This window comes from Piliocolobus tephrosceles, chromosome 7, assembly GCF_002776525.5.
Source record: "Piliocolobus tephrosceles isolate RC106 chromosome 7, ASM277652v3, whole genome shotgun sequence".
Taxonomy (NCBI): Eukaryota; Metazoa; Chordata; class Mammalia; order Primates; family Cercopithecidae; genus Piliocolobus; species Piliocolobus tephrosceles.
In genome coordinates, this window is record NC_045440.1 from 133,274,265 (window position 1) to 133,298,824 (window position 24,560).

General features: G+C 41.0%; 1 pseudogene; it reads left to right on the forward strand.

Moving 5' to 3' along the window:
- Nucleotides 1-6,679: 6,679 nt before the first annotated feature.
- LOC111549554 lies at nucleotides 6,680-24,147 on the forward strand (annotated as a pseudogene).
- Nucleotides 24,148-24,560: the final 413 nt, after the last annotated feature.

Sequence of the window (24,560 nt, forward strand, 5' to 3'; positions counted from 1 at the left end):
AGATCAGTTAAAACTCGTGACGACAGGCCAGGCACAGTGGCTCATGCCCGTAATCCCAGCACTTTGGGAGGCCAAGACGGGCGGATCACGAGGTCAGGAGATCGAGACCATCCTGGCTAACATGGTGAAACCCCATCTCTACTAAAAACACAAAAAATTAGCCGGGTGTGGTGGCAGACGCCTGTAGTCTCAGCTACTCAAGAGACTGAGGTAGGAGAATGGTGGGAACCCGGGAGGCAGAGCTTGCAGTGAGCCGAGATCCCACCAATGCACTCCAGCCTGGGCGACAGAGTGAGAATCCGTCTCAAAAAAAAAAAAATCACGAGGACAGAAGAGAGGCTACATTGATCTGCTCCAGCTGACCTTTGGAAAGCCATCTTCTCTCTACCACATGTATTTCCCCCACCATTAATGAACACCCTACAATTTCCATAGTATTCAGCTGTTAATAGGGCACTTGTGTTCATCACACCATTTGTTCATTTATTAAACGTTTATGGAGCATTCACTGTGTACCAGGCACTGTGCTAGGTTCTGGAAAATAGAGGATATTAATAATAAAGTGTTCTCTCTCCCCCAGACATGGTGGTACCCCCATTCTGTGCTCCCCAGGCATCATTACCTGTCATTTCCCCTCAAGGTGCTGTGAACTCCTCCAGAGCAGGGGTTGCATCTATTTCTCTCTGGATGCCCAGTGGCTGGAAGGATGCAGTGATTAGATAGAAAGAACCAAGACAAGCTCTGTCATATTCTCAGCCTGGATAGAAAAAAAAAATGCCCAGATGAGTAATGTGGCTGGTGCTGATCGGGCAGCTAAAAATTGTTTGATTGGATAAGCCCTGAATGCAAGGATGGCTGCACAATCTGCAGGGCCCAATAGGAAATGAAAATATAGAGCCTCTTGTTCAAAATGCAGGGAAAACATGCCCTTACAGGAACTAAAATATAAAGCGTTTTTTTCTTCCTTTCACGGTTTCTTTTTCAGTTAGGCATGGTGAGAGTTTTGTATTTGTTACTCAATATCATTCTAAGGAAAAAATCTAAGTACCATTAATTTTACTGTTCATCTTTATATTATGCCACGTCAGTTTTAAATGCAAATATAAGCGCATTTAACTCAAATGCAGAATCACCAAAATTATATAATTCAAAATTGGTAGTCTGTATTTCATTCTTACCAGAACAATGGAAACAGCACAAAGCTATTCTTATCAGAACAATGGAAACAGCACAAAGCTATTCTTACCAGAACAATGGAAATAGCACAAATGTTTTTATTACATTTCTTGGCACACATATATTCTACCAATGCTTTCTACCTTTGGTTTACTGATGAGTAAGGAATGACTTCAAGGAAAGGAAACTATGGCTTAACTTATCTTTGCTTTTCATCAACCATCATTCTTGGCATAAGAGGTTGATTAATACAAGGAAGTAGCACAAATAAAATTCATGCTTTTTTGAATGCCATTACCTTCCTTTTGCATTCAAAGTAAGCTCTAGTTCAAATGGTCTGTCTTGTATGCACTTTAAATCATGCTGATCTCCCAGACATCCTGGGTCCACCAGAGTTCTGTGCTCATGGGCATCATGAATGCCCCAATGTGAATGGCATGGTGAAGTACTGGGGACACTCACACTGTGCATCTCTCCTCTGTTCAAGTGTGTGCTTCATTGTCCCATTGGACTCCACTTACAAAACATAAGTTCAAAGATAAAAAGACTAAGAATTTAAGACTGTGGCAGCAGAGCATTAAGCTCAGAATGAGTCATGGACAAGCTCATAAAGCCATCTCTGCTTAGAGGGGCCCCAGAGTTCACAGCCAAGGGAACAGTTCCTGAAGGCTGACTGAAATGCTGAGTCCAGCGCCCTAAAACCCCAGGTTAGTGAGGCCAGGTAAAGAGGGGAGATTGGTTGCTTATGGGAGCTGCACCCCAGGCTCTGCAGATAAAATGGCAAATGAGGGTCTGTCTCCCTGCAGGACTCAGAGAGGAGTTTGGGATGAGAAGCAAAAGAAAGAAGTTACAGTCCTCTTACACTCAGCCTCAAGAAACCTCCTAGAACCCAGAAAGGGAAAAATAGCCAATACAACACTCTCATATTCACCAGGACTCTGAGGTCTGAGCAATTTCACTGCTAGCCATAGAAGGGCCATCTTTCACAGTGCTGAAAGTTGTCATGGGAACAGAAGTCAGGGGCAATGGATTCGGCACTGACCACGCAGCCAAGTGGGTTTTCTCCTAGGACAGGACCTAGGAGAGGGCCCACTCCTGGCCTTTATTCAAGCCTTGCCAGATGGAAATTGGGAATGCCATCCTTAACTAACAGCAAACAAAACAGCTGAAATGCCTCTTCCAGCACCAAGTCTTCTTCAGCTGTAGGTGAACTCTCTGGTTTTCTCTCTGGTTCACCAGCCAGATGTTAAAAACCTTTCCAACTCTGGACAATGGTCCATGCCACCGTGCCAAGGTGTCCTTGACTAGGTAACTTTATGGGCCTCTGTTTCCTCATCTGAAAATAGGGGAAATAATACCTGCCTCAAAGAGATGTTGTGTAGGTTAAACGAGGTAACACATGAAGAAAGGAGTATTCTCTTTTTTTTTCCTGACACATCCCCCTTCATTTTGTGTATTCTACCTCCCTGTTCAGAAGCATTCCTGCTCTCTGTGTCCAAGAAGGTCCTGAACAAATCTTATCCCATCTATGGCATTTCTATTTCCAGTTGTCACTGAATTCCCCCTTCTTTTTTTTTAATTTTTATCTATCCCACACATTAATTGGTTACATTCAGATGGCTGACTGCTACTGTGAAAAAGTGATGAATGGCATTGGATGAATTTCTAAACTCAGTGAGTCTCAGTATTGTTTGTTTACTTTATCATCAGAGTCCTTAGCACAATTCCTGACACACCAGAAGCACACAATAGATTGGATTATGACAGTGTTCAGCTTCAAACTCTTTTAAAACGTTTCCCTTTGGCCTCAAAAGGTAGATGATTGATAGACAGATGATAGATAGATAGATAGATAGATAGATAGATAGATAGATAGATAGATAGATAATAAATGATAGATGATATAGATAGATGATAGACAGATAGTTGATAGAGATATAGATAGAAAGATAATAGATAGAAGATAGATGATAGATAGATAGATAGACAGATGATAGATAGATAGATGATAGATAGATAGGGAGATAGCTATATATCTCCACACTTCTATCATGGGCCTGCCAAGGCTTTCTGCATTATGTGGCCCTTCCCCATTCTGTCCTCATCTCTTGTCATCCTTCCCCTTCATCATTACTTTCCAACCCCACTAGCCTGTTTTCAAAATGTCTTCTCAAAAATGTCAATCTCTTTCCTATAATAAGGCTTCATGTAAGTTCTTCCCTCTGTCTGAAATGACCTTTCCCCGCTGGTGGCAAAGCTAGTTCTTTCTCACCATAGAGGTCTCAGCTTTATTGTGGTGTTCTTTGATCATCTCATCTAAGGTGGTCTTCCAAGTTTCTGTGATGGCAGAAATTATGTCTTCGTTGCTCATCTCTGGGTACCAGCATTTAGCATTGTGCATGACACGCAGTTGGTAATTAACAAATTGAATGAATGAATGAAGGCAAGCATGCATGATAAATGAAGTAAATATTATTTTTTTCTTCTCCTCATGCATATATTTTTTTCTGGGTGCTTTGCGAATGCAAACAGTATCTTCCACTAGAATGCTAGCAGGGTGAGCATTATAGATTTCTTTTGTTTCCAATCTAGCATGCAGCACAGTACAGTGCTTGTATACGACACTCAAATTTTGATGAATGAATGAATTATTGAATGAATGAGCAAATGGGCACGTACCCAAAACTTGTTGGACTGAACTGAATTAAGTAGACCTGCCGGCATAAAGGAAGTGCCACATCCTTGCACCGGCCAACATGTGTTCTGCATTTGTCAGTGATACTTTCTTGTGTTTGGTGTGTTCACATGGTCGTCACCATCAGCCTGCTAATGGGATCATAAAGGAAGGGAAATCAGGGTCCTGGGCTTTTTCAGAGTCATCAGCTCAAAGCCCTTTTAATGTGAGTTCCTGATTCGATTGGGTGTGGAGAGAAGAGAAAAGGTGATGAATAGCCCAAATACAAGGAAAATTCAAATACCTGACTTTGTTCTTATCTCGGGAAGAATGTGACAGCCTGAAAGAGTCAGCGGCAGACACACTGAGTCATGATGAACTAAGAAACTCAAGAATGTCCCTTGATAAATGTTTGCTGGATGAATGAATGCTTCTGTTGCTTATTACCTTTTAAGTGAATAGGGTCAAAGGTTGCTATTAACCCAAGGCTCATGGGGGAAAGATATTCTTTGTGACCTGGCAGGAATTATTACCAAGGGCAGACGAGGCCAGCAAGTTCACATGGCTAATGAAGACAGGGTCACAGGTTTGAAGTCCCCTAGAGACTAGTTATCTGCAGGCAGAGAGAAAATCTGCTTCACAGCCATATTACATGCCCTAATGCTGGGCAACCGTCTTGCAGATTCATGCATTCCTCCTGGACCATCTTGTCCAGGAGGGGAAGGTGTAGGATGGATGCATTTGCTGAAACCCCTCATCAAAGGAAAACAACCAAATATTTGTTTACATTTGATTAGGACATCTTACTGGTGTTGCTGATGTTGATGACAGTAGCATTTATTGAGTAGTTACTCTGTGACAGGTGGTATGCTAAGCTCTTCACATGAACTTTTCACTTGATCTTTACATGCATGTACAATCATGCCACCTTACAAATGAGAAAACTGATATTAACAAAATTACTTCACATCCACTCTCTTATCCGTGTCATCTAATTGAATTCATGGCAGGCTTGCAAGGTAGAGTTTATTCTCTTTCTTTTACAGATGGGAAAACTGAAGGTGGAAGCGATTTGTTGATTTACCAAAAATCACTCATCTGGAAAGTGGCAGATCCTCCTACCAGATCCCGGTATTCCAAAAGTCAGTTCCATTCTCTTAGCTAGGACAACACAGAGACTGTTTTTTTCTTGATAAGCAGATTAATAACATGGTCTTTACACATGAAGTGTGACGAGTTGAAGACCAAGGAAAGCACAGCTGACCGTTGCGAAGAATTACCATCTAAGGGGTGACCCAGCCCAAACCCAGGGGTTTCAAGGCTGATGAGGGGGCACAATGAGATATAAAGGGAGAGACCAAAGGGTCCTTCCTGCAAGTCCCAGCTGTGCCACTTACTGTGTGTGCTGGGCAAGTTACTTGACATCTCTGGGCCACTAGGCACTGTTCTAAATATTTTAAATGCATCAACTGATTCAGTCCTCATACTACCATTTGAAGTGATCATTAGTTAACCTCATTTTATGAATGAGATAACTAAAAAACAAAGAGACCGAGCAGCTTATCTGAGGTACCCAACTAAAAAGAGGCACAATTGGAATTTCGATCGAGGTAGTCCAGTTATAGTGCCTGTGCTCTGAAGAGTCACTGCATGCTACTAGAAATAATAATAAAAGGGCAAAGGGCCTGGCATGATGGCACACATCCATAGTACCAGCTACTTGGGAGGCTGAGGCACAAGGATCACTTGAGCCCAGGAGTTTGAGGCCTGCCTGGGCACCATAGCAAGATCTGATCTCAAAAAATAAACAATTAATTAAGAATAATAACACCTAGTTCATAGGCTTTGGGGATATACTGCACACAAAAATGCATAGCAAAATGTCTAACATGTAGTAGTACTTATTCAATACATGGCATATTTTATCATTGAATACATTTCTACCTTAGGAGGTTTATTTTTCAATAGGCATACAGGAATATCATGATTAGCTGCAGTTAGATGATACAGACTGACGGATGGTCCAGGATGGTCTGGGACTTGAAATTAAACATTTCGTGCATGGGCCAAGCTACAATTCCCGAAAAAGCATCTAACTCAGCAGGCCAGTTCTGGTGCTAGGCCTATTTCCTAATGATGAGTTCTAGTTCAGGGTTACCAGCAGTCACAGGAATACAAAGCAGCAAGAAAACAGGGGCAAGTGGTACTCTACACAAGTCTATATCTAGGAGTTCCATCATCAGCCAGCAAGACCCGAATCATTGGGCTGCAACTCCAGGACAAGGCTATAAATCCTGGGGAGGAAGATCCCATGAGGGCAATGCAGGGCTGAGACATAGATATGTTATGAAAACAAGGGCTTGGGCACAGAGACTAAGGGAGAGATAGGTGGCTGGGATCAAGATAAAGTTTATCCCAGTTACCAGATAACTGGACAGATGATAAATATTAGACAGGCAACCCAAGTGGGACCTGAAATTAAGTTTCATTTGACCCATCTAGAGTTTCTTAAAACTCTCCTGCCTTGGGACAGCAGGGAGGCTCAGAGCTTGGCATGAGGGGAGACAAAGATGAGGCTGAGAGGTTCCAGCTGAAGTGAAGAGCTCACCAAGGCTGGGATCCAGGCAGGGTACAGCACGTTCAGACTAAAGCTGGATGTGCACCTGTCAGGGATGTTGGGGTGAGGATGCTGGCCTCTGGTAAATGATGGGACCAGTGATCTTTGCTATTACTTTAACTCTGCAATCCCTTGAATGCAACAGACTCACGCACTTTTGCTCCTCACTCCTCCCTGGATCCTCATGAGCTCACTATGGACTAAACAGAAACATGCTAGAACTGCTTTACACGATAGCATTTCATTCCAAATATGGAGACAGCACAATGCTCCAAGAGCTGAACCTGACAGAGATGTCTCTGAGAACAATCTCCCTACAACAGCAAAGCCATCCTGAAACCTACAACTTCACAGCCATGCGTCTGTTTTCAAAGGTGATGCGACAGGCCATGGGGAGGCAGGAGCCCCAAGAGTGCTGCCGAGGCTCTCAAGGAGCAAGGAGGGGACAGTCCCAGTCATCAATGGAGCCTTGTGGCCTCAGTGGAAAGGCAGGAACGCCCTGTCTCCGGAATGCAACCTCCAGAGTGCAGAAGACAGCCACGCTTTGCCATTATGAAACCCCAAACACTCTGGGTGTGGTGAGACTTTTAAAAGCCTATTCTGCTGTCACTGAGGAGCCTTGGAAATGTGGAGAGCATACCACCCAAGGCCATTAAATGCCCAGACAGCTCCGGACAGAGACAAGAACAAGGATCCAATGAGCTTGAGGCAGAGTGTCTCAAAGAAATAAACATGCGGTGAAGGTATTTCCATAGCCAGTAAATACTGTCTTTCAGGGGGTTCAGAAGGAGACCAAACAGCCTCCCCCCAACATCCCCCAATAAAAGAGTGACACTGTGTATCTAAGGAGTGAGCGGCCAGGCACAGAAGCCAGATTTCCCAACCACCCTTTAATTTATAGGCCATAAATGATGGAGCCCATGATCTATTGCCCCTGACTCAGGGGGGATTTATTCTGACTAAGAGCACACACAGAGCCCACTGATATAACTAATGGCCTTGGATGGAAAAAGGTCGGGCTCTCACTAAATGGTAAGTAAAGATGTTTGCAGCAGACAGTTATAATACTGAGAGATGATTCCAAACATCACAGGAAGCAGCAAACACTACCCATCTCAGCTGAGGTCAAGCTGCAGGGGAGAAAAACCCAGGATGCTGCAGACAGGGAGTGACAGCCTGAAGCAATTGGCAACAGAGCTTCATTTCTCACAACCTTTCCATTTTACATCTTTTCAAGTGTGCCGCTTACCCGAGCTTGCACCCATCAAAGCCCACTCTCAGGTAAAGGTTGGATCCACTCCTTCACACTGAGTTGCCAGTGCTGGGAGAGCCTAAACCTCGTCTGTCCCATGATTATTGCAGCTCCAGAGATAGTTCAGTGCCCATCACAGAATGTGGGCTTAGTAAATCTTTATTCAATGAATAAAAAGACAGAAATAGTTGTTTTTATTTATTCATTCATTCATTCATTCCTCCATCCATCCATTCATCCAACCAGTGTTTCTTAAAGGGAACTTGTTACAAAGAGAGCTTCTTTAATGACCAGTGCCTGGCAGGCAAAAGAGACTTTAATAATGTTTTATTTTCACTGTGTATCTTATTGTTGTCATCTATCTATAGCAAGTGATACTGATTTTCCATTTATGGTAGTGATTTCCATTTTCATTTTGTCTAAATTTCTTCCTCCAAAATAAGAAATCAATTTAAATTAAAAAATCTTCAGTAAATAAACACACAGATTTTATAATTATATGGCCAAAATCTTCTGAAATAAAGACATTCTCAGATGAAAGATGGCTGAGAGGATTTGTCACCAGCAGATCTGCTTGAAAAAAAGGGAAGTTCTTCAGGCTGAAGAGGAATTATATCAAAAGGAAGAAAACTTCAGAATTAAAAGAAGAGTGGCATTAATGTAAATAACTCGATAAATAGATTATTTTTCTTCTCTTAAATTCTTAAAAATATGTGTGACTATTGAAAGCAAAAGTTCTAACATTGTCTGGGAGGTCTCCAATGTAGTAGACATAATATACATGTCAATTATAACACCAAGGATAAGGATAAAACGACCTGGATGATGGTAAGGCATCTATGCTTTACCTGAAGTGTTAAAATATTAACTCTAAATAGAATGTGAACATTTAGGTATGTGTATTGTAATTCTCAGAGAAACCACTAAATTAATATAAATATTATGACACAGGGTCATAAACAGTGTCTCTTCCCCAAGCTAGATGTGAAAGCCTTATGATTTTCTGGGCAGTAGATAGAATACTCAGAGGGTCTTCTTAACTCAGTAGTGGAAAATAATCAGTCCTAGACTAAACACTGTTCTGACCCAGCCTATAAAAAAGACATAAAAGCAACACTTCAAAAAATCTGTTTCCAAGTAACTTAACTGTGTCCCAGAACAAGACTCTATAATATAGGAACACAAAAATATCCAGCATCAAACAGGGTAATTAGAGTCCTTAAAGGAGGTGATAGGAGACAGAAAAAAAATGGGGGGAAATATTTCTCTAAAATGTCCAAATTTGATGAAATCTGTAAACCCACAGAATAAGAATCTCAAAACCCTGAGTACAAGTATTGAAAGAAAAACTATCAACCTAGAATTCTATGCCCAGCTTAAATGAGTTTCAAAATCAAACTAAAACAAAGTCAAAACAAAAAACTTTTACAGATATATGAAAAGTAAACAAATGTATTCACCAGCAAAGCTGCATTACAAGAAATACAAAAATACATCATCATTTAGGCAGATGGAATATGATATCAGATGGAAATGTGGGTCTACACAATTGAATTAATAGCCCTGGAAGTCATAACTGCATGAGTAAACATATAAGATTTTTTATTATTTAAATGTCTTTAGGCAAACTAATCTGTTTAAGCAAAAATAATAACAATGTAGTACAGGTTTTATAGCACAGGTACAAGTAGAACATATGTCAAAAATATCATAAGATTGTAAGGAGAAAAATAGATTATGCTATTGTAAGTTTTTTATACCGTACATGAAGTAGTATAATATTACTTGAACCTAAAGCAACTTCTAAAATAACAATACAGAGTTACAGCAAATAAGCCAACAAAGAAGATAAAAAGGAATTTTTAAAAAAATAGTCATTCCAAAAGTAGGCAAGAAAAAGGAAACAACATATGGGCAACTTCTTTAAAAAGTGGCAAGATGATAGACTTAAACATGCCATGTCAAGAATCCCATTAAATGTAAGTGGTCTAAATATCCCAATTAAAAGGCAGAGATTTCAGAATGTGGGAAAAAGCAAGACACAACTATATGCTTTCTATAAGAAATGTACTTTAAATATGAAGAGACAGATTAAAAATAAAAAGGTAAGAAAAGATATAACATATTAATACCAATCAAAAGACAGATGCATTTGGTATTTCATTCTCTTTGTAGCAATTGTGAATGGGACTTCACGCATGATTTGGCTCTCTGTTTGTTTGTTATTGGTGTATAGGAATGCTTGTGATTTTTGCACATTGATTTTGTATCCTGAGACTTTGCTGAAGTTGCCTGTCAACTTAAGGAGATTTTGGGCTGAGATGATGGGGTTTTCTAAATATACAATCATGTCATCTGCAAACAGAGACAACTTGACTTCCTCTCCTCCTATTTGAACACACTGTATTTCTTTCTCTTGCCTGATTGCCCTGGCCAGAACTTCCAACACTATGTTGAAGAGGAGTGGTGAGAGAGGGCATCCCTGTCTTGTGCCAGTATTCAAGGGAATGCTTCCAGCTTTTGCCTATTCAGTTTGAGATTGGCTGTGGGTTGGTCATAAACAACTCTTACTATTTTGAGATGCATTCTATCAATACCAAATTTATTGAGAGTTTTTAGCATAAAGGGGTGTTGAATTTTATTGAAGGCCTTTTCTGCATCTGTTGACATAATCATGTGGTTTTTGTCATTGGTTCTGTTTATGCAATGGATTGCATTTATTGATTTGCATATGTTGAACCAGCCTTGCATCCCAGGGATGAAGCTGACTTGATTATGGTGGATAAGCTCTTTGATGTGCTGCTAGATTTGGTTTGCCAGTATTTTATTAAGGATTTTTGCATTGATGTTCATCAGGAATATTGGCCTGAAATTTTTTGTTGTTGTTGTGTCTCTGACAGGTTTTAGTATCAGAATAATGCTGATCTCATAACATGAGTTAGGGAGGAACCCCTCTTTTTCTATTCTTTGGAATAGTTTCAGAAGGAATGGCACCTGCTCCTCTTTTACATCTTATAGAATTTGGCTGTGAATCCTTCTGGTCCTGGGCTTTTTTTTTTTTTTTTTTTTGGTTGGTAGGCTATTAATTACTGCCTCAATTTCAGAACTTGTTATTGGTCTATTCAGGGATTGGACTTCTTCCTGGTTTAGTCTTGGGAGGGTGTATGTGTCCAGGAATTTATTTATTTCTTCTAGATTTTCTAGTTTATTTGTGCAGAGGTGTTCCTAGTATTTTCTGATAGTCATTTGTATTTCTGTGGGATCAGTGGTGATATCAACTTACAAGGGATGTGAAGGACCTCTTCAAGGAGAACTACAAACCACTGCTCAAGGAAATAAGACAGAACACAAACAAATGGAAAAACATTCCATGCTCATGATAGGAAGAATTAATATTGTGAAAATGGCCATACTGCCCAAAGTAATTTAGAGATTCAATGCTATCTCCATCAAGCTACCATTGACTTTCCTCACAGAATTAGAAAAAAACTACTTTAAATTTCATATGGAACCAAAAAAGAGCCCATATAGACAAGACAATCCTAAGGAAAAAAAAAAAAGGACAAAGCTGGAGGCATCACACTACCTGACTTCAAACTATACTACAAGGCTACAGTAACCCAAACAGTATAGTACTGGTACCAAAATATATAGAGAAAGAGACCAGTGGAACAGAAGAGAGGCCTTAGAAATAATGGCACACATCTGCAACAATCTGATCATTGACAAACCTGACAAAAACAAGCAATAGGGAAAGAATTCCCTATTTAATAAATGGTGTTGGGAAAACTGGCTAGCCATATGCAGAAAACTGAAACTGGACTCCTTCCTTACACCTTATACAAAAATTCATTCAAGATGGATTAAAGACTTAAATGTTAGACCTAAAACTATAAAAATCCTAGAAGAAAACATAGTCAGTACTATTCAGGACATATGCATGGGCAAAGACTTTATGACTAAAACACCAAAAGCAAGGGCAAAAAAAAGCCCAAATTGACAAATAGGATCTAATTAAACTAAAGAGTTTAGGCACAGCAAAAGAAACTATCAGTATAGTAAACAGGCAACCTACCAAATGGGAGAAAATTTTTACAATCTATCCATCTGACAAAGAGCTAATATACAGAATCTACAAGGAATTTAAACAAATTTACAAAAAAAAAAAATCAAACAACCACATCAAAAAGTGGGCAAAGGATATGAACAGACACTTCTCAAAATAAGACATTTATGTGGCCAACAAACATATGAAAAAAAGCTCATCATCTCATCACTAGTCATTAGAGAAATACAAATCAAACCACAGTTAGATACTACCATCTCACGCCAGGTAGAATGGCGATTATTAAAAAGTCAGGAAACAACAGATGCCGGACAGGATGTGGAGAAATAGTAATGCTTTTACACTGTTGGTGGGAGTGAAATTAGTTCAACCATTGTGGAAGACAGTGTGGAGATTCCTCAAGGATCTAGAATCAGAAATACCATTTGACCCAGCAATCCCATTACTGGGTATATGCCCAAAAGATTATAAATCATTCTACTATAAAGACACATGCACATCTATGTTTATTGCAGCACTATTCACAATAGCAAAGACTTGGAACCAACCCAAATGCCCATCAACAATAGACTGGATAAAGAAAATGTGGCACTTACATACCATGGAATACTATGCAGCCATAAAAAAGGATAAGTTCATGTCCTTTGCAGGGATATGAATGAAGCTGGAAACCATCACTCTCAGCAAACTAACACAGCAACAGAAAACAAAACACCACATGTTCTCACTCATAAATGGGAGTTGAACAATGAGAACTCATGGACACAGGGACGGGAACATCACACACTGGGGCCTGTCGGGAGGTAGGGGGCGAGGGGAGGGATAGCATTAGTAGAAATACCTAATGTAGATGACGGGTTGATGGGTGCAGCAAACCACCGTGGCACATGTATACCTATGTAACAAACCTGCATGTTCTGCATATGTATCCCAGAGCTTAAAGTATAATTTTTAAAAAAAAACTAAAAAAGAAAGATGCATTTGGCTATATTAAATTCAAACAAAATAGACTTCAGAAGACATAATATTACCACAGATAATTATGTTCATTTCATAATAAGAGATAAATTCAAGAAAACATAACAATTCTGAATGTTTATACACCTAATAATAGAATTTCAAAATACATGAAGTAAAAGCTGATAAAACCAAAAAGAGATGTGAAAAATTGACAATTTTGGTCTAAGATTTCAATATCACTAACTCAGTAATTAATCAAACAAATTGACAGAAGATTGGTAAGGAAACTGAAGACTTGATCAATACTGTCAACTAACTTGACCAAATTAACGTTTGTAGAATCCACCACTCTGTATAAGCATAATACACATTTTTTTCCAAGAGTACATGGAATACTTACTAAGGTAGATTATATTTTAGTCCATAAAATACCTCAATACATTTTTAAAAGATTCAAGTGGCCAGGCATGGCGGCTCATGCCTGTAATCCCAAAACTTTGGGAGGCTGAGGCAGGCAGATCACTTGAGGCCAGGAATTTGAGACAAGCCTGGCCAACATGGTGAAACCCTGTCTCTACTAAAAATACAAAGATTAGCTGGATATAGTGGTGTGCATCTGTAATCCCATCTACTCAGGAGGCTGAGGCACAAGAATCGCTTGAAATCAGGAGGCAGAGGTTGCAGTGAGCCAGTATCACTTCACTTCACTCCACCCTGGGCAACAGAGCAAGACTCCATCTCTAAATAAATAAATAAATAAATATCAGCCAGGCGCGGTGGCTCACGCCTGTAATCCCAGCACTTTGGGAGGCCAAGGCGGGCAGATCATGAAGTCAGGAGATTGAGACCATCCTGGCTAACACAGTGAAACCCCATCTCTACTAAAAATACAAAAAATTAGCTGGGCGTGGTGATGGGCGCCTGTAGTCCCAGCTACTCGGGAGGCTGAGGCAGGAGAATGGTGTGAACCTGGGAGGCAGAGCTTGCAGTGAGCCGAGATCACGCCACTGCAGTCCGGCCTGGGCGACAGAGCGAGACTCTATCTCAAAAATATCAATAAATAAATAAATATCCAAGTCACATAACTACTCCAATAACAAGTATTCTCATCCATAAATGGGAACAATATCTACCCTTTAGGAGTCCCTATGAAAAATTAGAAACAATATGTAAAAGAATACGAACAGAAAAGACACTCAATCATGTAACTATTATAATGTGCTCAAAAGAACCAAGCTAGAAAGTAGATAGGATCCAGAGTAGAAGCCCTAGTCTGCCAAACATCAAAGCCAATACTTCCCAATATACAAATCAGATACCCTCACAGTGTTTTGGTGAGAACAGACAGAATAGTGCTTGTGATCATCCTTTGTAGGCTAAAGACCACAAATTCATGTGTAGCAAATAATTACTATTATTATCAACATTCAAGATTATGAATTTGAGTATTTACAGTACTGGTATCAGGACATATCAGAAAAATTCTTTTTTTGTCTAAATTCTCATTTAATAGAGTACATTTTAAAAGCCAACAACTTGATTGTCTCCTGAATACTGTAATAAATATACACACATTCACACCCACATAAATATAACATGTAAGAATAATTCCACAGACATAAAATATTAATGTTATTCTATCTGTATATATACACATGCTTTCTTACATATTACATGTTAATGCACATGTGTACATATACTATCTACATTTGCAATAATGTCACCTTAAACGCACACAAATATATAGTCAGTAACAGATTTGCAATAGTAATGTCAGCTTATGCTTACATGTTAATTTATAGTTTCCAAAGCAATTTCATATACATCATCTCATTGGTGTTTTCAATTGTCCTACTGTAGGTAGGCTAAAAATCATCACAGCAAAGCATAGTGGGAAAAGCATGCCTTCAAGAATCAGGAAGATTTGGTTTCAAATTCTAGCCAAGTCTGTTGCAGAAGCAGACTCAGAGATAGAGTGACAATAAAATGGGATAAGTGCAGTGGGAAACTGAAATAGACACTGGGAAGCCCAACCTCAGGTGCACAAGATGGACAGGCAGAGAAGATAGGCTAGAAGAAGTTCTATCTGAACTCTCTTAAAGAAGTGACTGACATAAGAGTAGTGGATCCCAGGGGATCAAGGTCCCACATGCAAAGGCACTGGGACAAGAAACCATTTTTGTTGGTTTCACATTTTCTTCTTGAATCCTAAACGTGGGTCTTCCAATGGCCCATTCTTCTTCCGTATTCATCATGTTCTCCCTTCATGATTTAACTGGCACATCATTTTTAATTATTGCCTCCCACTGTAGAAATGGTCTCTCGCATTGACTCAGTCCCAAATTTTCAACTACTAGGTTAGATGCCCAGCTATCAGTAGCAACTCAACATGTCTACAGTAGATTTCACTCCCACCCCTTTGCCTTACTCCAAATCATTTTCCTGACTTCTTTGTTTCTATTAAGAACAGATAGCACCATCTTCTTAATCATCTGGCTAAAGCTGGCAAATCCTACTGCCTTACTCTTCTCTCCTTCATCTACCACATCTTTTTGTAATCCTTCTCAAAGGCATCCCCAATTTTAATTACTTTACAACTGTTAGTGTTAAAGCCTTGATATTGCTCAATATTCTAGTGTATTAGCCCAGGATCTTCTTGTGGAAATCGTAGAAATTCCAACTCAAATCACCTCTAATAAAGATAATAATTTGTGGGAAAATGTAACTGAAACTTAGACTTCAGACAGGGCTGGATCCAGGTCCTCATTATTACCACATATCACTCTCCATATCACTGCTCTAGTTCTGTCTGACTTGACAGCACTTTCAGTCAGTAGTTTTTCTTATGTAATAGCAAACAGAGTTTTGGGTTTGCATCCTACCAACTGGCAACCCCATTGGTAACAGGAGGCCTCACTCATGGTTCCAGCAAACATTCCATGAATGATTGTTGTGGTTTCGGAACAATTGTTGTGGTTTTGGAACAATGTGCTGTATGTTTTCTCCTCCGCCAGAGCTAGTTCACTAACCCCACCGCCAGAGTGGGGGTTAGATTAGCCCCACCCAAATCACAATGACTAAGAGTGGAAAAGATGGTCCCCCAAAGCAGAATTGAAGAACTAAACTGAGAAAGGAGAGCTAGTTGGCCAAAAAAAAATTAAAAACATACAAAATATCCTTCTAGTATGCTTCTTTATGGTATTTCTTAATTCCGATTTCATTCCACTTTATGTCACTCTATTCCCTGTTTGCAAATTAATCTTAAAGATACATTTGATTATTTCTTCCCATTGTTCATGAGTCTTCAATGACACCTCACTAGAAGCCCTACAGTGCTCTAGGGAATAGCAATTTGCAAGCGTGTGTGAAAAAATTTCAGAGCCCTCCTTGAATGAGAGGGAGAGATTTTGAAAGAGGTGAAGCTTTAAAGAATAATCAATGTGGGTGAGTGAAGGAGTTACAGTTTTATTTCTGGTGGCCCAGTTGGACACCTTGGGTTGGTGTAGCTTATAAACAAGTCTGTTACATAAGAATTCACCTGTCATGGATGGGATTCACAGAAAAGCATCCAGAAAGGCAGAATTTGGCAGCTCTGAGTTTCCTGTGTAGCTGTCAAAATCCTTATTTCACCTGCTGGAGTCCTTTGGCCCTTCTACTGCCCCAGGAGAGCTATGTGAGTTTTTCTCTCTTTCTCATATGTCATGAGTCCCACTAGAATGTAATACTATGAGGACAGCGAATGTGTCTATTTTATTGATGTCTATATTCCAATGCCTAACAGAGCGCCTGGAAAATTATACCTTTAATATTTGTTGAATAAATGAATGAATGAATGGTAAATGCCAAACAATGTCTTTCTCACTTCAACAGCACTTAACCCAGGGTCCAAGACCACATATAGCATAGTCTTGCATACAGATGGATTTAACTTTTTTCAAAACCCATTTTTAAAAAGGATTCTAGTCATATGTTTTTGTTTGGGGCCAGTGCAAATTTTGAGAAGTAAGTTGATTTGAATGATCTATGTGCCAGAGTTCTAAAATTGAAAGCTGCTAATCACAAAACTGTAGAATGTTCACAAACAAGAGGGACATACTCACCACATTCTATTTTTCTGTGTCATTCCCATTTCAGTGTAAGCATCGCTGAAAGCAAACACCAAGAACATTTTCAAACAAATGTTATCTATTCTTAGATGTGAATCATGCCACTGTTAGCCAACCATGCATAAAACTACCATGGTGCATGCACATCCTTCCTCCAAACCTAGAAAAATTCTACCCCTCCCAGGGTCTTCCAACCTTGACACTCACCCTCTGCACTGCTAGGTGGCCATACAGGCTCAGCATCTAGCAGTTTTCTTCTTTTCTTTTCTTTTTTTTTTTTTTTTTTTTTTTTTTTTTTTTTTTTTTTTTTTTTTTTGAGATGGAGTCTCTTTCTGTCACCCAAGCTGGAGTGCAGTGGCGCAATCTCGGCTCACTGCAACCTCTGCCTCCTGGGTTCAAGTAATTGTCCTGCCTCAGCATCCTGAGTAGCTGGGATTACAGGCACGCACCACCATGCCCGGCTATTTTTTTTTTTTTTCTGTATTTTTAGTAGACACAGGGTTTCACCATCCTGGTCAAGCTGGTCTTGAACTCCTGACCTCGTGATCTGCCCGCCTTGGCCTCCCAAAATGCTGGGATTACAGGCATGAGCCACCACACTCGGCTGCACCTAGCAGTTTTTCTACTGCTTGGGAAACCCAGTGAATTTTAATGCTATTGAGCAACTCTGCTCAAACACTCCTGGTGTGAACTGAGCAAAGCCCTGGTTGCTAGGCAGCCATTCCAAAAGCACAATGATTTCCAAAATAAAAAGAGACCCAGAGCACACTTGAATCAAATACAATTGCACTGTTTATTTGCAACTGGTTGGATTGCACCCCTACCTTGGTTAGATGGTTTATTTCTCTATGAATGACTCTAGAAAATACTACTACTCTAGTCCTTCCAATTTTTAACTAAGCTGAAAGTATTTTTACTTTTTCCAAACTCTCAGTGAGGAAAGAATGAGGGATGTTTCAATGCTGGAACTTCTAGCAAATAGTCGGTGTTCAATAAATACTTGTTGAATTAACTAATTAATTAACATGTGGGTGCAAAAGCTTGCTTTTGCATCCTGAGGCAATCATGGCCTCTCGGGAAAGGTAGGCTTGCTGTATCCTGAGGCAATCACTCACTCTGAAGAAAGCCAACCTCCATGTTGTGAGGGTACTCAAGGCATCTATGGAGAGGCCACATGGTTAGGAACTAAGGCCTCCTGCTTACAGCCCTGTGAGACAGCCATCTTTAAAACAGATTCTCCAGCCTCACTTAAGCTTTCAGATGACTCCAGCCTTTGCCAACATCCAACTGCAGTCACATGTAAGACCCTAGTCAGAACCAGCCAGGTAGGCCATTCCCAAATTCTTAACCAGCAGAAAGAGGAAAATACAAGTTAAATGTTTATTATTTTAAGCCATTATGTTTTGGGGGTGATTTGTTATGCAATAGATAATACAATCTATTTATTTATCAATAGATTGTATTGATAATACAATAACAATTTGTTATGCAATAGATAATACAATCTTTCACCTTGTGTGAGATGACAGCTTATTAAAATACAAACTCCTGGAGGGCAGGTTTTCTGTCTTATTCACTCCCGTATTCCTGGTATCTTGTATTCATCCATTAAACAATGAGTAACAACTCACTTAATGACAAGCTGGTTTCTGATTTTTTTTTTTTTTTTTAATTGAGACAGACTCTTGCTCTATTGCCCAGACTGGAGTGCAGAGGCGCAATTTCGGCTCACTGCAAGCTCTGCCTCCTGGGTTCACGCCATTCTCCTGCCTCAGCCTCCCAAGTAGCTGGGACTACAGGCGCCCGCCACCCCGCCTGGCTAATTTTTTGTATTTTTAGTAGAGAAGGGATTTCACCATGTTAGTCAGGATGGTTTGATCTCCTGACCTCGTGATCCGCTCATCTCAGCCTCCCAAAGTGCTGGGATTACAGGCATGAGCCACTGCGCCCAGCCGGTTCCTGATTTTTTATAGAAATCGATATATGTTCATGCACAGAAACAGAAGTATAATTCTTCAATAAAATAATACTTTTAGCGAAAAAGCATTAGACAGCATAATTATCCAAAAAGGAACTATTGGAAATTATGGAAAAAAATGTTATTAGAATTCACATAATCCTCCTTCATTACTGGGGTGAGAGGGAGCCACATGTAGAAGGAATGCAGGGCCTTGAATTATTCAAAGAAAGAACAATTAACAAAGGGCATAGTTTGAGAAGCCCAACTTCTCCTGAGAAGAAAAAGGCATTGCAAGGTGGCACAGGGTGCCAAGATCTCAAGCTCTACTTGGAGTTTTTCTTGAAGTGTTCCTGAAGCAATATCATAAAAGGAATTTGAGAATACAAGGCCAGTTGAACAAGTTAACCCTTCAGCCCCTTTCTAACTTGAGCTGTTGTGATTGCTCCTGTCCTCGGCTAGCCTGAGAAAGCTCAAGAGGAAGACCTTGGGGCCACCATTTACCATGTTCACGTTCACACACACCCTCTCTCCATCAAGCATCTTATTAGACTATCTGTTTGAGCACAGGCTAAATAAGTGTCCTCAAATAAGAGATGGTGAATAATGGCAGCAAGTCCCTGTCTTATTCCCTGACAATAAAGCCGGTAGAGATTAAAGGGAAGATTTGCCCTCCCTCTAACCTCAGGTAATGAGATGATTACCTGTATTCAAATCAAAGACACACTCATGCGTTCCTTTCTCTCTAATGGCTCAATTTCTAGAGTTGATATTGTGTACTCTGCTGCATGCTGTGAGGTATGTAAGAAAAGTGGCATGTGGCCTGGCATCTCATTTACTTATCACCCCCCTCCAGAGCCAGGGGGCAGTTTCAAATGTGTTCAATTGCCCAAGATCTAAAAATTAAAAATAGTAATTTAAATGTCCCAGATCAGAGAATCATATTCTTTTCTTCTTTCCATTTGTTGTTTTTGAGTCTCGCCACGACCACAATATCAGGTACACAGCAGGCCTCTAAAACTCAATATTGCTCTGGCTGTTAGTTCCATTCATTCAAGAAAAGTTTGTTGAGCATCAACTATGTGCTAGCACTATACTAGGTTCTTCATATACACTATTTAATTTATGTCAATAGGAATCCAATGCAATGAGAAAAATGAAGCTCAAAGATTTTGAATTATTTACTGGAGGTTGCAGAGTTAGGGATCGGCCCAACTCCAAACCCAGGTTTTTTTGGTTAGCCCTGCCACCCTAATCAAAACAGTCTTTTAAATGAAGATGACCTTTGTATCCACCAAGATAATGAAGCCCAAGATTCTCACCACCCCTGCTTTCTTATATGTTAATCAAGATTCCAATGTTTTGAAAGAGTTTAATTATCTGGCTGAATTTATTTAGAGATAATATTTCTCTGCTTCTGGAAAAATATTTGAAACTCCCAACCCAGGTCTTTGCTCAGCATGAGACAATCAGATTTATCACAGAATCCATAATGATCCTAGCATAAGTAGCTGACATTTTACCAAGGCATGGCTTTTCTGAAATATGGGAAATTGTTCTAAGTTCCTCATCATTCTGGTCTTACCCCCCAGATATTTTTAAGGGAGACATTTAATACAATCAAAGTAGTGTTTTAAGGAGGTTCTATTCTGAGGATATTAATATAAAAGGAGACGTAGTGTTTTAAGGAGGTTCTATTCTGAGGATATTTATTAGTATAAAAGGAGACCAGTGTTGATGCCCCACTTCTCCCAGCCCACGCCATGTTAACCCCGCAAGGAGAAAGACATGGAAGAGGGGATGCAGAAGGGCGGGGGTGAGAGAGAGGAGATGGCCTTGAATTCAGTAGGTCCCAAAGCATATAAAGGAGAGTGGCAGGCAGCACCAAGCATCCTGCTGTTTGACAATGCTGCCACCTTCTGGCATATATTGGAAATTTACTAGAAAATATTACTAGTCACTGTCATTTTACAGATCACCCACAAAGATGTGATCTGATATACGAATAAAGTTTTTTTTAATTACCTCCAAGGTGTTCTTGGCATCTATTTAAACTGGAATTAAATACACTTACTTTCCAAGCTCCTGTCTTTTAAAGTATCCATACTATGCCTAGACAATTAGAGAAACTTCCTTGATGTTGTACTTACCTCCATGCAAGCTCCCTTCCAATCCAGTCCCTCCCCCCATCTACCCCCTACCTCTAGCAGCCAGAGTCTCCGTGACTTAATTTCACTTGGAATAAATTCAAATGTGTTTCTCTGGCCCAGGAAGGATCCCAAACTGGTCGCCTGCAAGCCCAGTTACAGCAGCTCAGCTTTTACATATGTATATCCAGAATAGTGTTTTAAATGGCTGTAGTGGAATATCCCCATGTCTCAGTCTTCCAACAACTTCCCACCCACACCCAATACACAAACACACACACACACCTATTCACATACTTATTTACGCACGTGGCCCCTGAAGTCAAGAAAGTTTACTTGGAAGTTTACATTCATGCAGATCCTCAGAATGTGACCTTATTTGGAAATACAGCCCTTGCAGATGTATTTAGCTAAAAAGAAGTCATACTGGATTCGAGTGAGCCCTAAATCCATGACTTACAATGGACATATAAGGACATATGACTTACGTCCTTATAAGAAAAGACAATCTTTTTCTCAAGATGGTGGATTAAAGGCTTTTAGTGTGTGCTCAGCCACTTGGAAACAGCAAGGCAGTGCATAAGGATCAACTCTGTGAGCTTAATTCAAGAAGGAAAATGGGAATCCACCAGAATTGTGAAGGACATTCCAAATCCCAGGGAGGAGAACACCGGCCAACAGCCCCCATGACAGTGTATGGTTGATCAAAGTGAGTGAAGCCACAGTACGTGAGAGAGGCAGAGAACCCCGCTCTGTAAGTCACCTTTCCGTGGGGATCCGAGAAAGACAGGTCGAGGGAGAGCACTTTGTTTCTCTCAAGCCATGGAACTAACTTGGGGAGAGGTTTGAAGCCACCGTGAAGGAATGCAAACGGGAAAAGCCACAGACGTATTCCCAGACTCAGGACTGAGATCAGGATGCCATTTTTAATCTAGGCGCATGCAAAGTCACCCATCCTTTGCTGACCAGTAGCATGACTGCACAGGCATTTTAGCCTTGGGTAAGTGATTGGAGCACCTGCTCTGGAGTGGGGTAGGAGTCTCCACAGTCAGAACTGTGGAAAGTGCCTCAGCAGTAGGTGCTAGAATTGTGTTCTCCCCCATCACAGGTCTGGGGCAGGAGGAAAGCTGCTACAGCTGCAGTCTTAGGTGGGCAGCAAGGCTTCAGCCAGGGCCATCTTGGCAACCTGGAACCCGCCTGCATGTGCCATTGCTGGGAGCCCAGACTGCTCCGCTGAGATCGTGGTATAGCAGGGCCCTCTCCACTCCACCCCAGACAGAAGTCCAGGCATTCAGAGCACACTTGGCCTGGACCAGCAGCCTAAGCTGCCCCATCCCTCCTGGGCACAGACTATGGTGCAACAGGGTCCTCACTGCTCTACGCCCAGGCAGATCTCCAGACATTCAGAGCGCCTGCTTGCCCAGATCAGCAGCCTGAGTCTCCTCACCCCTCTTGTGCAGAGATCTTGGTGCAGGGGGCCCTCTCTCCTCCACGCTCAGGCAGATCTTCAGCCATTTGGAACACCCACTCAACTTGATAAGCAGCCTGACCTGCCCCACTGTTTCTGTGCAGAGATTCTGGTGCAGAGGAGTCCTCTCCACTACACACCCAGGCGGATCTCCAGGCATCTGGAACACCCACTCTCCTGGATTAGAGTTCAGGCTGCCCCCCATCACCATACAGAGAACAGAACTGAGGAAGTTTTCCAGCTCCACACCTAGGCACATCTCTGGGTGCTTGGTGGTCACCCACTGGATTCTCCCTCAGCACAGGTGCTTGTGCCTGCCATCAAGGGACCTGTAGGTGTGCCCCCAACGAGCACCACCTCCCCCCAGGGGCTGAGCAGAGAGCTCAGACCACTATGCATTCCACGAATCAGTTCATTGTCTAGGGCAAAAGAACTTCTGCTCATAAACAAGGATCAAGTATATAACCAGCCACACTGGCTGCACCAGCTCTTACCTAGAAGCACCATCTACTGGCTTGTAGATCAAACTGCACAGTGTGATATAAAACTTGCTGAGGGCGCTGCCTGGTGGCTCTGGCCCCACAGGGGCCCTGAGCTGTGGTAGCCTGCCGCTAGAGAGGCTGTTCACCTGGGGCGGGCCCTTGCAGACCTTTCTCAAGCGCCAGGCGGGGTCTGAAGCCCATTTGAAGGTCAGGAGGCATGAGTTGTTGGCGGTGGTCAAGCTGCTGAACGAGAAGGAACAGGAGCTGCAGGAGACCGAGCACTTGCTGCACAAAGAGGATGAAGATTTAAGGAAACTTGCAGAGAATGAAATAACTCTGTGTTATAAAAAGAAATAACCAGTTGAAGCACCAGAAGAAACAGATGAAAATGATTTGATCCTGGAAGTAACTGCAGGAGTTGGAGGTCAGGAGGCAATGTTGTTTACTTCAGAGATGTTTGATATGTATCAGCAATACGCTGCATTTAAAAGATGGCATTTTGAAACCATGGAATATTTTCCAAGTGAAACAGGTGGCCTCAGACGTGCATCTGCCAGCATTGGGGGTTCAGAAGCCTATAGGCACATGAAATTTGAAGGACGTGTGCGTAGAGTACAAAGAGTGCCAAAGACAGAAAAGCAAGGCCTCATCCACACTAGCACCATCACTGTAAGCAGTATTGCCCCAACCTACTGAGATTAATCTGGTGATTAATCCGAAAGATTTGAGAATCGACACTAAGCGAGCCAGTGGAGCCAGGGGGGCAACATGTAAATACCATGGACGGTGCTGTCCAGCTAGTTCCTCTTCCAACAGGAAGAAGAAAAGGGATGAGAAGGAAAAGGAGTATTCCTTGAAAATAAGTAAAGAAGATTTTTCTATCAAAACTTTTTAATTCTTGTAACACTATTCAGGTGTTTCTGAATGTCAGCAAGAGAGATCTCAACTGAAAAATAAAGAGCTGACTATGAAAAAGTTACGTATAAAACTATACAACATGTATCTAGAAGAAGAAATGAATAAACACAGTGCTAGAAAAATTCAGATTGGAAGTAAAGGAAGACCAGAGAAAATAAGAACCTATAATTTTCCACAGAACCAGGTCTCAGATTACAGCATAAGCAAGTCACTGCATGATCTTGAAACTTTTATGCAAGGAGATTATCTACTGGATGAACTTGGTCATTGAAGGAATATGCTGATTATGAATCTTTGGTAGAAATTATTTCCCAAAAAGTTTAAGTTGATTTTTTATTTATACACTTTTGTAGCTTAGAAAAATTCTACTGCAGGCTGGGCGCGGTGGCTCAAGCCTGTAATCCCAGCACTTTGGGAGGCTGAGACGGGCGGATCACAAGGTCAGGAGATCGAGACCATCCTAACATGGTGAAACCCCGTCTCTACTAAAAAAAATACAAAAAACTAGCTGGGCGAGGTGGCAGGTGCCTGTAGTCCCAGCTACTCGGGAGGCTGAGGCAGGAGAATGGCGTAAACCCGGGAGGCGGAGCTTGCAGTGAGCTGAGATCCGGCCACTGCACTCCAGCCTGGGCGACAGAGTGAGACTCTGTCTCAAAAAAAAAAAAGAAAGAAAAATTCTACTGCAGCACATCCACATAGTGTAAAAATACCATTATTCTCTTTAAAAACATGAGTTA